Genomic DNA, 13,268 nt, shown 5'->3' with positions numbered 1-13,268 from the left:
GAAGTATATTTTATATTTATTATATACTACGTGTTTTTTGTTTTGGTTTATTATGTATTTATATATATTTAATATTGTACATATATTTAATATTGTGCATGAGATTTATAAATTAAGTAGAGAATCTTATGTATACAGTGATTTGGAACAAATTAATTAATTGATTGTTTGATTAATTGGGAATGTGCAATAGATTATGTAATCACATGGTGTATAAAACTCAAGCTGTTCTGAGTGTAAAATTATTCCTTGAAGGCGAAAGCCGAAGTACCGGATGTGCTAGTAAAGTCTTTTCGTTATTTCTGGTGTGAAGTGTGTTTCTTTTGGTGCACACACAATAGTTACCCAGGTGACTGGATGGTGAATACAATACCCACCTGTGTGGGCAAATCCAGACACTACACCCCTGAGCCACACTGCAGATCATTGTCATGTGGCCTGATGCCAAGGTATACCCATCACCTAGCCTTGTATAGCCATCTGGCACAGTCGACCACTACACACCCATGAAGCAATGCACCCATGCATGTCAGTACTGGCACCATGTGTCTGTGTGTGTGGTGTATGATGCCTATGACCACATTCACACTCACTACAACACCCATTGGCATACTGAAGCATGTTGTCTGATGTCAGACAACTCCACATACCCTTCACCAATATAACCTCTGTATAACCCCTGTGGTGCATGTGATACCTGCACAGTACTGTGTTGTGGCAATCTAACTAGTGATGAGTTATATTCCTGACCCTGCCAAGTGTGTCAATGTGTATGGGTCCCTGTGAGAGTGTGGCTGTGTTGACGCTGACACCTGTTCATGCGGACAGGCACTTGTACTACACCTACCGTATAGCTAAGATATCACTGTTGCAGATGTCACTCACCATCATATATACATTTGTAGGGCTGCTCAACATCTAACCTATGTGGCACATCCAATAACTGCATAGAATTATGATAGAAATACATAGTCAGTCAGGGGTTTGATACCCTGTACTGGTAGGTGTGTGAAACAAACATGCTTATGTTTTACTCTCCCACCCCTCCCTGACTTATCTTTTCCTCTGTCTATCTCTCTCACTCCCTCTCTGGTGGATGTGGAGACATATACCTGCTTTGCTTAGGTAGCAGCATGTGTATTGTAAGTGATGCTCATCATCAGCTGATGGCCTCTGCACGAATTGCAGCACTCCTCTAGATGATTGCATGTGGAACGACTGTGGTAGCATTCCTATAGCCAGTTGCATGGAAACACACTCCAATATCTGGGAATATCATATTGGTGTTGGGCCTTTCCATTCACTCTGAGCAGGAACTAGATCTGTTGTTTGGCAAACAGGATCACAGATGGATTGGGGATTTACCTCTAACAACATACACTGTGGAAACAGGCCAACATACAGGAGGGGGATGTGCCTGACTTGACTACATACTGCAAGTGCTGCTTTACTGCATTTGGAGTAATGCTGGTTTAACAGGGTGTGTGTGAATATGGCTGCCCTACATGTTTTAATACCTATCATGTCAGTGCTATGTTTATGAGGAATCCCCATCTGTAGGGTCATCTGCAGACTGGGCAGTGTGTGGTGCCTTGTGTTTCTTGTGTTACCCACAGAGCACCTATCTTTGAACTGCAAAAGGTAGTGTGAGGATTGCGGTCAGTAGATGGTGACAGCCATGAGAGTTACTGACTTCATATCCCTCATAGGACATATGTTGCAACAAACCATGTTACAACAGTAAATGTTTGAGGTTATCACAGCAACATGTCAAGATTGACCCTGTGTTTGTGCCTCCAGCCTTAACTCTGTCAACTTGTGTACATGTGTCATGCAGTAAGAGGTGCATATGTTCAGTACACCATATTTATTGACATCATATCTGATAACAATCCAGTGAGATATCAGACTGCTACACATGTTACATATAGTAGAGGTTATATTTAAGGACATAACCTGGGCATTCTGTGGTTGTGTGTACAGTACTGAGGTTTGTGTACTTATGGTGATTGTCGACAGTGTCTGTATTGTAAATATGTACCTTGGCCAGTGTACAGACTATGGTAGATGTCATTGTTCTTGGTCCTGTTCTATCTGATGTTACATGCTGCTCCATGTATGTTACCCTATTGGCTTACAAGTTTGTAGGGCCAAACACACACATGTCCCATACCACAGACAGACATCGGACCACACTGTGTAGTGGCCCAGTATATGTAGGGTTGGTGTTTGAGTAGCACATATGAAAATGGTGTTGATCAGATAGTCCTTATACTGTAATATTACACTAGCTTACCATATGTGGGTGTGGCTGTGTTCACATTGGTTGTGGTTATGCACTTTCACACAGGTGTCTGTTACTCTATGCTGTGACATGCCTGTAAAGCCTGCTATCTATGCAGGTACATGTGTATTCCCCCATAGGAAATGTAGGCCAGTGTTGAGGCAGTCTGCCTGTAGCCTGCACAGTGTTTTGTTACATGCCTAGCAGCATAGTCAACTTACCCAGTGAGATGTAATGTCCAGATGCTTGCCAGATGTATTGCTGCTGGGCCACCATAACAGTCATGTATGTCAGACAAAGCAGTGAGATGCTGTACATATGTATGTCACTAATTAGTGGGTAGAATGTGGCCATGGCACCTCTGTAAAAGTGGTTATTATGGGTCAGGACAGACAGGAGTGTATGAATGCATAACCTGTGGGGGCAAATGTATACCAGTATTTACATGATATACCCATCCACATGGCTGTTAACATCCACATTGTCAGGCTTGGTCCACATGTACTGCACTAAGGGGTTCTGTGTATACCTCTGGACTGATCAGCGTGTGTCAGACTGTCCACATATATTGGCCATATCTCTGCTGTAGTCCACAGGAGCATTACTGTACTAGCAGTAGTACTGTACTGTGATGTCCTTAGGATATTGGTCAGTAGCCAATGGCACACATGTTAAAAGCAGATGTGACCTCCCACACACACCATGTCTGTGAAGACAATCCCTATCACAGTAGCAATAGTCTACAAATATACCTGCAATACATACCTGACATCCCCTTGCACTAAAAGGATGGGACTATTGGGGCTGAGGTAGGGCTCCACTCCATGTTCAGGACATATGGTGAACATATATATATATATATATATATATATATATATATATATATATATATATATATACACACATATGTAAATAATTATCCATATATCTATATAGATATAAACACATATACATATCGACATACATAGATGGATTTGTATATGTATATATATAAATATATATAGATACATTTATATTATATATAAACACTCAGATATATACGTATACAGAACAATATATGTCTACACATATACAGATAGAGATACATATGCACATATACGTATGGATATCAAATATATATCAACAGTAAGAGGTATATCAGCCTAGATATCTATGCACATATAGTTATAGGTATCTACATATATACCCACATAAATAGGCATATCTGTACACATAGGATGTGCATACATATATAGCTATATATGCATATATCTTCATATATGTTTATATATACATATATATATATATATATATATATATATATATATATATATATATATATATATATATACACACACACACACACACACACACACACACATATATCTATATATACATATATATATATATATATATACATACAAAGAGAATAACACATGGCCATATATATGTTGCACTATACAGATGTGTATACAGACATATGTATGAGTATACATGTGTATGTACATGAGATTATATAGACCTATTATATGTATATAACCATATTCCTGTCATGTGTAAACCTCACATTGTGTATACCCTTTCAGATGTATTTCACCGTATGTATCTGCTATGTGTACATTATGATAAAACAACAATCATATTAATAACAAGGACTACACAATTTAGGAAGTAAAAGCAATTGTTCAATACTACTCAATATGTGTATTGACAGCTATACTTGTAAAACAATAGCTGTCTTCACAGTGGTCATGGCGTAGAGATTAAGTGTTGTGAATTTAGTGTACAGGGTCCTGGGTTCAAGACCTACAAGGGCTGTTCATTTTGTTGCTGGGCAGATCAAGGGCTGTTGATAGAGAGTAGTTAAGGCAGTTTTGAGCAGCTTTCAGTGTGTTTGTGCTGGTTGGCGCAAAGCTAAGCAGTGCTAAGCTATGGGTAAATGTACGGGCACATACACAGTGTAGAGTTCGCTAACCAGAGCGCAAATCAGCTCAGATGTTATATGGCAGCAATGCTGATACTTGTTAAGCATGGCTTAGCCCTGGTAACCAGGTCACACCACCCAGTCTGATAACATTGCAGGGTAATGACATCTGTAATAAGTATATGTAAATCTTCTTCTACTTCTTCTGCTTCTTCTTCTTCTTCTTCTTTTGGCTTTTTCCGATTAGGGGTCGCCACAGCGGATCACCGTCCGCTCATGTTTGGCAGTGGAGTTTTACGGTCTCGAGTTGCCAGCCCAACCTTCCACAGAAGGCACACACATGCACGCACTCATGCCTAGGGCCAATTTAGTGTGTCCAATCCACCTACAGCATGTCTTTGGGATGTGGGAGGAAATCGGAGCACCCAGAGGAAACCCACACGACCATAGGGAGGACATGCAGACTCCACGCAGAAGGCACACCAGCCAAGGATAGAACCAGAGAACCTCTTGCTGTGAGGCAGCAATGCTAACCACTGCACCACTGTGGCTGCCCAAATAAGTGTATGTAATGCCATGTACAATGCATGCGCTTACGTGCTGTCAGTACAGTAGCAAGGGGTGTGAGTGTCTTGTGTGGGACACAGATGTATATGAGGCCTGTAGAGCACTATTATCCATGTGAATGTGTTACATACAGAGGTAGTAGCCCAGGGTATGTGCTGTCACACTGGCATGTAGTGTATCATGGCAGTACTACTGTTGACAGTGCTTACTTAGGCAAGAGCAGAGTGCTAAATGTAGTACTGACAACAGGCACACCTGTAGACATAGCTAGACACTGAGGCCTCCCTGTTTTATCCCTGGTGTGTGAGCTGTGTCACAGTATATACCCCTTACTGGGCAATGATCCATCATGTGGAATGTAACTGTAGACTACCGTCTGTACAGCACATGTTAGTTAGGGCTTCTGACATGTAGTTATGGCATACATATTGTTGTCAAACGTCTGTCTGTCAACACACTCATCCTACTGCATAGTTACTTGTCAAGCTGATGACTGTCAGTCCCTGTACAGATGTGCAGATGGCAGGTATCCAGCTGGGATATGTGCAGGCAACCTAAGCTTGATTGACACTGACATGTCTGCCCAGCTGTGTAAGAACTGGCACATATAGAAGATGTCACCCTGTATGCATCACATGCCATGGGTACCTCCACTACACTACCACAGTCAACAGAACATGTTTGGGTACAGGTCTCCATCACAGACAATAACCATGTGTTGTAATGCATGTTGCATACATGTCAACTTGATCACCTCAGTGGCCATGTGCAGGAGGCACCTGGAAGATTGGCTGATGCATGTCATTCTCACCCTGAGGGTCACACAGTAGTGTCTGTTGATAGATTGCCTGCTGCCACCTGGGAGGTGGCAGGATACCACTGTACACACAACCCCTACACAACCCATCTCCCCTTGGACAATAGCTAGGTACACAGCTATGACCACCTGCAGCGATGCACCCCTGTACTGACACATGTAGATGTGTGCATGACTGAGTATAGCAGTGTCTGTGTGTTCTTGGGAATTTCATGAGGGTCTTCACAACCAAAGCAACACCCATTGTCATAGTTAGTTGTGGCTGCTGCTGTATGTGGCACTACATGTACCCTGTTAATCTCCTCCCTATATCGGCTACATGAGCCTTGCAGTACCAGCATAACAGTGTTTTACAAATGGGTTGATAGGCATGGGATACGCATTGTGTTCTGGCATGTGTGTGTAGTTGTGCATGTCCGTATATCTTTACGGTACAGCATTCTGAGGCCACATACTCCTATTACGATACCCATTGCCACACAGTAGTACAGATAGTGTTGTTGATGCCCATATGTGAGGCATGGCAATGGAACACCCTACTATTCATGTGGCATGTGCATTAGATGCATATCCCTGTAGTGCCACTTTGGGGTATACTACGGGTTGTATGACAGTCACAGCCAATGTGTGATGGTGGGTATGGCAGAGTGTCATCATGGGTTTTAGGGAGTACAATATCCACTTGGGGGTGTGGGTGCTGTGTACACTGTTATTACACCAAGGTACATCTGGTATATGTCCTATGTACCACGTTATGGTTACCACTGTCACCATCAATCATACAGATAACTGATACCACAATCCAAGCCAGTTATGCATGTGCTGTGTGCAGCCTACCTGTAACACATTGAACACATGGTCAAGTTAGCAGCGATAGGCCCTGGTATCTCGGATGTGTGTCTGCCGGTCATGTGTCTGTTAATGTGTATATGAAGGTATGTCACACTATGTATTGTCCATATGCACCCATTACATCCCCCATTAGCATACTGTACATGTCTGAGGATGTTCTGCATGTAACATGTATCCTGGAACACAACTCACCCTAATCGCTGTGTGATGTGTGCAATGTAAGCCACACACTTCAGTATCACTACATAGCTAGGTAGGGGTCTAGTCCCATTGTTGCCAAGTAACAGTGTGCGTGTATGTGGATAGGTCCACATCAGATTGCAGGGTATACATGCCTCAGCAGGTCACCTGTCCAGGTAGCACAGGCGATAACCATTTTAGTAACCTGTGACGTGGGATTAATTGTACCCCAGTTATGTCACAGCCATGGTGTCACCACAGTGCCATACCCCATTGTGGAATATGACTGCAAACAATCCTCATGCTGATACATGTACACCTACAACACAAATGGATAACATTATAGAGACAACAACCAACCAGTGTTACTAACAGTTATAATGCATCATTGCTGGATGGCTACACTACCTGTCATATATGCATTACACTTTACTCCTTACATGTTACACTGCAGTACTGTGGTACACTGTAGTACAGTCACCGTGTGCATCAGAACCATATTAGCCTGTCCCTGCATTGATGGTATGGATGACAGAGATGTGGCAAAGGTATCATTATATGTACAGGGTGTGATGTTGGTTTGTCAGAGGCCGAGGATGGGCCATACATTTGATACCATGTGTGTGGGTGAGGGGTGTACTGTAGCAAGATGGGCATGATGTTGTGGTGTGCGTAGGTATGGGGTTGCCTTAGGTATGTTTCTATAGAGTGTGGGTATGCATGCACACAGTTCTGCTATGTGGCTGCCCTACACAGGTGTTTATGGACAGCTGCAGACCATACCTGGCAGCGTGTGCAGTTCACTGCCTCCAGCCATGGACACATGGACTGTGCCTGCCAGGGGTTCCATGGGCACATCCAGGTACAGGCCTCGATGTGCTACTCTCATCTGCTGATAACAAATGTCCGCTGGTACAGGCCAATCCTAAAAATGGACACAACCATGTACATGTGGCCTGCTGTGATGTGGTGTGGACAGCACCCCCCCACACTGCCGGGGCTGGTACTACCACTCTGGGAGCCCCTTAGTGTCCTAGCTCATCCATGTTGACTGCCAGCTGTTGGCATTGCTAGCCTACATCTGTGTGGCCGTCGCCACACTCCCACCACATGTTCAAGCATGAACAGATCACAGTCAATGAGAGCCATCATCTCACCAGACCATCTATCATTGAACTCAGCTAACGCATGGATAGCACCAGCCAGTTCATGGGTCTTGTCACTTTCAGATGTGAGACCAGCCCTCTGCAGCCTCTGGCCCTGTCTGGGGTAACATTCCATACGTGTTTGCACCGCCATGACAGCCAGAAACATGCTTCTGATACCAGCAATGTTATCTCTGCCAGGAGCATGATGCCCAGTGGCCCTACCATGAGCAGCCTGGGACATCCACCTATGTGGTGCCCTGCCGGACATCTGGCTATGCTTGTTGTGACCGAACACAGAAGGCATGGTTACCATACTTTCCTGTGCACTGCCACCAAATGCCAGCTGTCCCTCCGCTATGGCCACTTGTGATGGGGTATGTCTAGGCACTGAAACTGTGTGCGGGGCTCGGGTAGCTAAAAGGGGGATGTAAAATGTTGGCACAGTGTCAGCCCGTAATAACCCCACCTTTGCCTCAACAGTACAATCATCATCTTTGGTGTCTTTATGGACACCAACATCAGAATGCATGCAGGAGGGACCCTGACCCACCTCACCAACTGTGGGGTAAAACAATAAACTCACTTTAAAACCTGTACAACATTGCCTAACAGTACACACACACACACACACACACACACACACACACACACACACACATACACACGCACACACACACACACACACACACACACACACACACACACACACACACACACACGCAAACACACACGCACATCCATAATACCTACCTGTCCATGGCTTTGCAGACAGTCCCACGTATATGTCCATGTGGTACCCCATCCTGCATCACACTTGTTAACATGCACACATTGATACCACTCATTAACATATCATTCCTCTAAATGCCTACACAAGTGGTCACAACACAATTTATTTATATTAAGGATGTACCTGGTGTCTAACTTCCCTCTCGATGCCTGTTTCATGCTACAGACCATGTTATACTATCAGCTGTCCTGTGATTACACACATGACAAGTATTCCTGGTGTGTAATGTGCATTCCATGTACATGTACTGCATGATCACAGAGGGAGTTACTGCTGTATGAATACTCCACAATCACACGTGTGTACATGGCCAGCTAAACAAAGACACAATCATGCACACAAGAATCTTACATGTATCAACCTCCCTCCATTTCACCTGAGTGACCCTACAGACAAACTAACTACCCGCCAGGATGCACACAGACACACATGCAGGTGAGGTTGCACAATGATAGTACACACAGTCCTCCTATTACCCCTCTGTCAACATACATAACATATGGTACCCGACAGCATGCAGTACAGCTATAGTCAATCCATGCTGGCAGCAGTATACATGTGTGTGTGATGCATATGCTGTGTCACTAGGTGAAGCCCCTTCCCCTGCATACCACTGCACCCATGAACACGGAATTTCTGTGCACCTGTTCTGCACCCTGCCATGTATTGTGCACCACACCTCACAGGTGTACAGTCCATTACTGAATGTGTACTACTCTGTTGGTTATGTCAGCTTTAATGCTCACAGCCCCTATGTTTTCCAGCAACACATACATGGTATGATATGTGGATAGATGTAATTTGTGAATGCCTGATGTCTGATGCACAGCTCTCAACATCAGCTGACCATGTATGACCAATCCAATACTCTTACACTGACAACCATCAGAGCATACCATGGCTATGGGGGGTGTACACACCTTTATTGATATAACGCACCCATCCTTGATCTGCCATGGGACCACATCACTGCATATCTTAGCAGTACATGAGCCCAATATGTGACATTTGTCCTGTACACTTTCACATGCAGAGTCTATGGAATGTCTTAGGTGTGCGGATGCTTACCACGATGCATACACACCATGTGGGCATATGTGTGCACACCCGTATTATGATGGTTTGTCCCACTCTTGTTGTGTGTACTACACCAGTCACTACTCCTGGCAGGGGTATACCAGTGTGGCCCATCTGCATTTGCCAGTGTATGTTCAGTCTGCCCTACACATGTCCCTCTATCCTGCATTATTGCAAGGTCTACTCTTGTGCACATCCCTTGGTGCTCACACACTGCCTTCACTATTGCTGTGAGGGTAGGGTTATGGCTGCCACAGTCTTGAACCTGACTATGTGCAGATACAGCCATTCTTAGCATCCTTAGGATCCCTGCTGCAGTGCACTGGTGCATCATGCTGGCACCCTCCCCCCTTCAGCCTTTTTGCAGATGCATGACGAGTAATCCCTACACATGTGTCACTTTGCAGTGCCCCATACACTGAACACCACATGTTACAGCCTAGTCCCAGCTGATAATGTGGACCACTGTAATGCCTTATGCCATAGTGTATCTCTGCAGCAGTTGCCATTGTCCTACAGATATATACACTGGTGTTGCACTGTATATGGGTGTTGTTCCAAACATGTCTCTACTGTAGGCCATGTCTCCCACCATTATGTTACTCCCTGTGGACCCATTCCACAATGACAGGATGTTAGTTATCATGCAGGTGTCTTACATACCTTTCCAGTACCCCATCATGATCATCCCTGTGATGTCATGAATTTCACAGCAACAATATGTGCACATGTATCGCATGCATTCTGGGTAGATGTGTTAGATGTGTGCATGGCATATACCATAGCATAGCCATTACATGCCTGTTGAATTAGCAAGCATTTACATAAACCATACTCACCAGCTACAGGCTGCTGCCTTGGTGGTATCCTGGAGGGACATACATAAAAGGGTGAGAGATGCATATTCAGTTGCCACAGCTGTGGAAGTGCTACAGGATGGATGCAGTATTACAGTACATCAACAGTACATTTCCACAATCCTACCACATATGGACATCTGTTTATCACTACTATACAGCAACAAAATATATCTATGACATGTCAGATGTGCATGATCTACCTGTACCAATGTGGATGTATATGCAACAGTGGTCTACAGATGTGCCCTGTGGCCTTACCTGCATGTTCCTCAGCCGGTATGTGGGTGGCACCCACCTACACAAAGGTGTCTGGCAGTTGGTGTGTCTCTGGACCGGCAGGTGCTACGAGGTTAGCCAGGAGCTCCTCCACATGTGTCAGGGGGGATGGATGGCATGCCCCCCCCCCCGTGGTGAGGTGAACTCCCTGGACTGCAGCATCATGCCGACAGGCATTGCAAATCAGGTACAAGAATGATGCTGCACCTGTTCATAACTGTGGTTGTGCAGTCCGACATCACTAACCCTGTGGACTAGGTCATTTCACAGGGCAGTCCATTCTTGCTGATCATGGACATCCCATCCAAACAGGACAGGGTAGTGCTGGATTAAATAGGTTAGCACTACTTCATTTTCAACAGCTGAATAAGATGGTAGCCGTGCATGTGACATCATGCCTGAAAGACATAAAGATGGAGACAGGTCTGAGCAACTCATACAACAAGGATACCACAGTATTTAATGCATATCTCTGTCACCCCCCCACCATATCAGTGACAACAAACTGTACACACAACTCATTAGGTATGGCTACAGTTTACCTACCATTGGGACAGATATTGTATTGTATTGTACCACACTGTGTGCTATGTGTTTGTAGCCATGTTCCCTGTGTGGACACTATCATTGCTGGCCTGTTACAGACTATTCACCTGCATGCCATTGTCATGTCCACTATGGTTCCATATATGCCTGTGATATGGCTGCTTTGTGATTGCTGCACATCTGACATTCTGTGTTATTGGGGATATCTATGCATTCTCTTGGACATGTTCCGGGATTGTGTAGACTATTACTACCAACATATGTTCTATAACAGTGACATAATAACATGTATATGTACTATTGCCCAGTAGAACCACCTCTCCAAACCCATCTGCCCATGTTACTCAGCCACATCACATTTGTGTCCCATCCTGGGGCCTCCTCATGTACTGGTCCAGTAATACCATCAGGTGGAACCAACCCAGGGGTCGTTGTCCCCCAGGGGCACACACAGACATGTTCCTGTCCCCTGAGGGCAGGTCCAGGGTCTGTTCCATAACGGGCTCCACAGACACATGTGGGATATGCTACATCATTCTGAGGCACCCAGTACACATTCACAGGGCCGACATGCTCCTGTTTACTCAGCCTCCAGGCCAGGCACCTTCAGGATGTGGACCACTGTTGTGAGTAGTAGTAGTAGTAGTAGCAGTGGGTGGGAGGCTTGTTCCCATTGCGTCCATTTTGGGGACCTTGGGACATCCACATCACAGACCACACATACCATCCAGGGTGTTTACCCACCACATGTGTCACATACCACCCCTGTAGACTGTCCTCTATGTCTACCAACCCTGACCATCTCCACAACTATACCTGCCATACTTCCCCATATACCAATTCTATACTTCACAGACAAGGGCAATGTGGTCCCAACAAGTGGTTCACATGTGACATATCCAGCCATGTTGCACACACTGACAGCTGTAGATATCTGTGTGTATTGCTATGTGTGCTATTTCCATACACATAGCATGCAGCACTGTGGTAGTAATATAGGGGACATGTATTTGCATGCATATATGTTTGTGAATGTGTTTATATATATGTAGACATGTGCAGATAGGTAAATATATATATATATATATATATATATATATATATATGTGTGTGTGTGTGTGTGTGTGTGTGTGTGTGTGTGTAGATATTTGTAATGTATATATGTGCTTGTATATTTGTGGACATACATATATATATATATATATATATATATATATATATATATATATATATATATATATATATATATATGTGTGTGTGTGTGTGTGTGTGTGTGTGTACACATATGCATACCTATATGTGGGATACATTCAGACATCAGCTCCACAATCTCACAAAACCTTCCTGCACAGCTGCAATGTTCTGCCTTGCTACAACACAGACAGGTGCCACATATGGACACAGCTTGACATTAGGTGGGCATATGTAAAGCCAGATTGCACGTAGCCCTATTACATACCTATGGAATTCTTGCATGCTACAATACAGATTAACCTGAGTATCCTGCAAGGGGTGGGCTGTGGATCCCATGTGTCCATCATAATGGCATTACTTCTACCACCAGCTATTGGCCACATAACATACATACTTCCCATTACACAACACACACTATGATGGCTTACATCTTATCAGTCAGTGCTGCTCTGCACAGTTGAGGGGTATAGCCCACTACCCACAGGGATGGACTCTAGTGGCCTTAGCAGTTTTTCAGCTCAACAGCATTACAACAACAGCTGAAGGCACATATAAAGCATTCCACATCATCTATCTCATTATTATGGACCAAGTACTATGGTCAATTACATCCACGTAGACTTCACATACCTATTCTGGGACTGCAGACTTTTCTAGAGTGTTTGGTATTTCTTTTTTTTTTTTTTTTTCCTATATGCGCACTCTCTCTCTCTCTCTCTCTGTCTCTCTCCAGTAAGTGGAATGATCTGATTTGCATAGATTGCAGCAGGGAAT

The sequence above is a fragment of the Protopterus annectens genome, chromosome 11.part0 (genome assembly GCF_019279795.1).
Source record: "Protopterus annectens isolate FY-2018-M chromosome 11.part0, PAN1.0, whole genome shotgun sequence".
NCBI classification, from domain to species: Eukaryota; Metazoa; Chordata; order Ceratodontiformes; family Protopteridae; genus Protopterus; species Protopterus annectens.
This window is presented reverse-complemented; position numbering follows the sequence as displayed.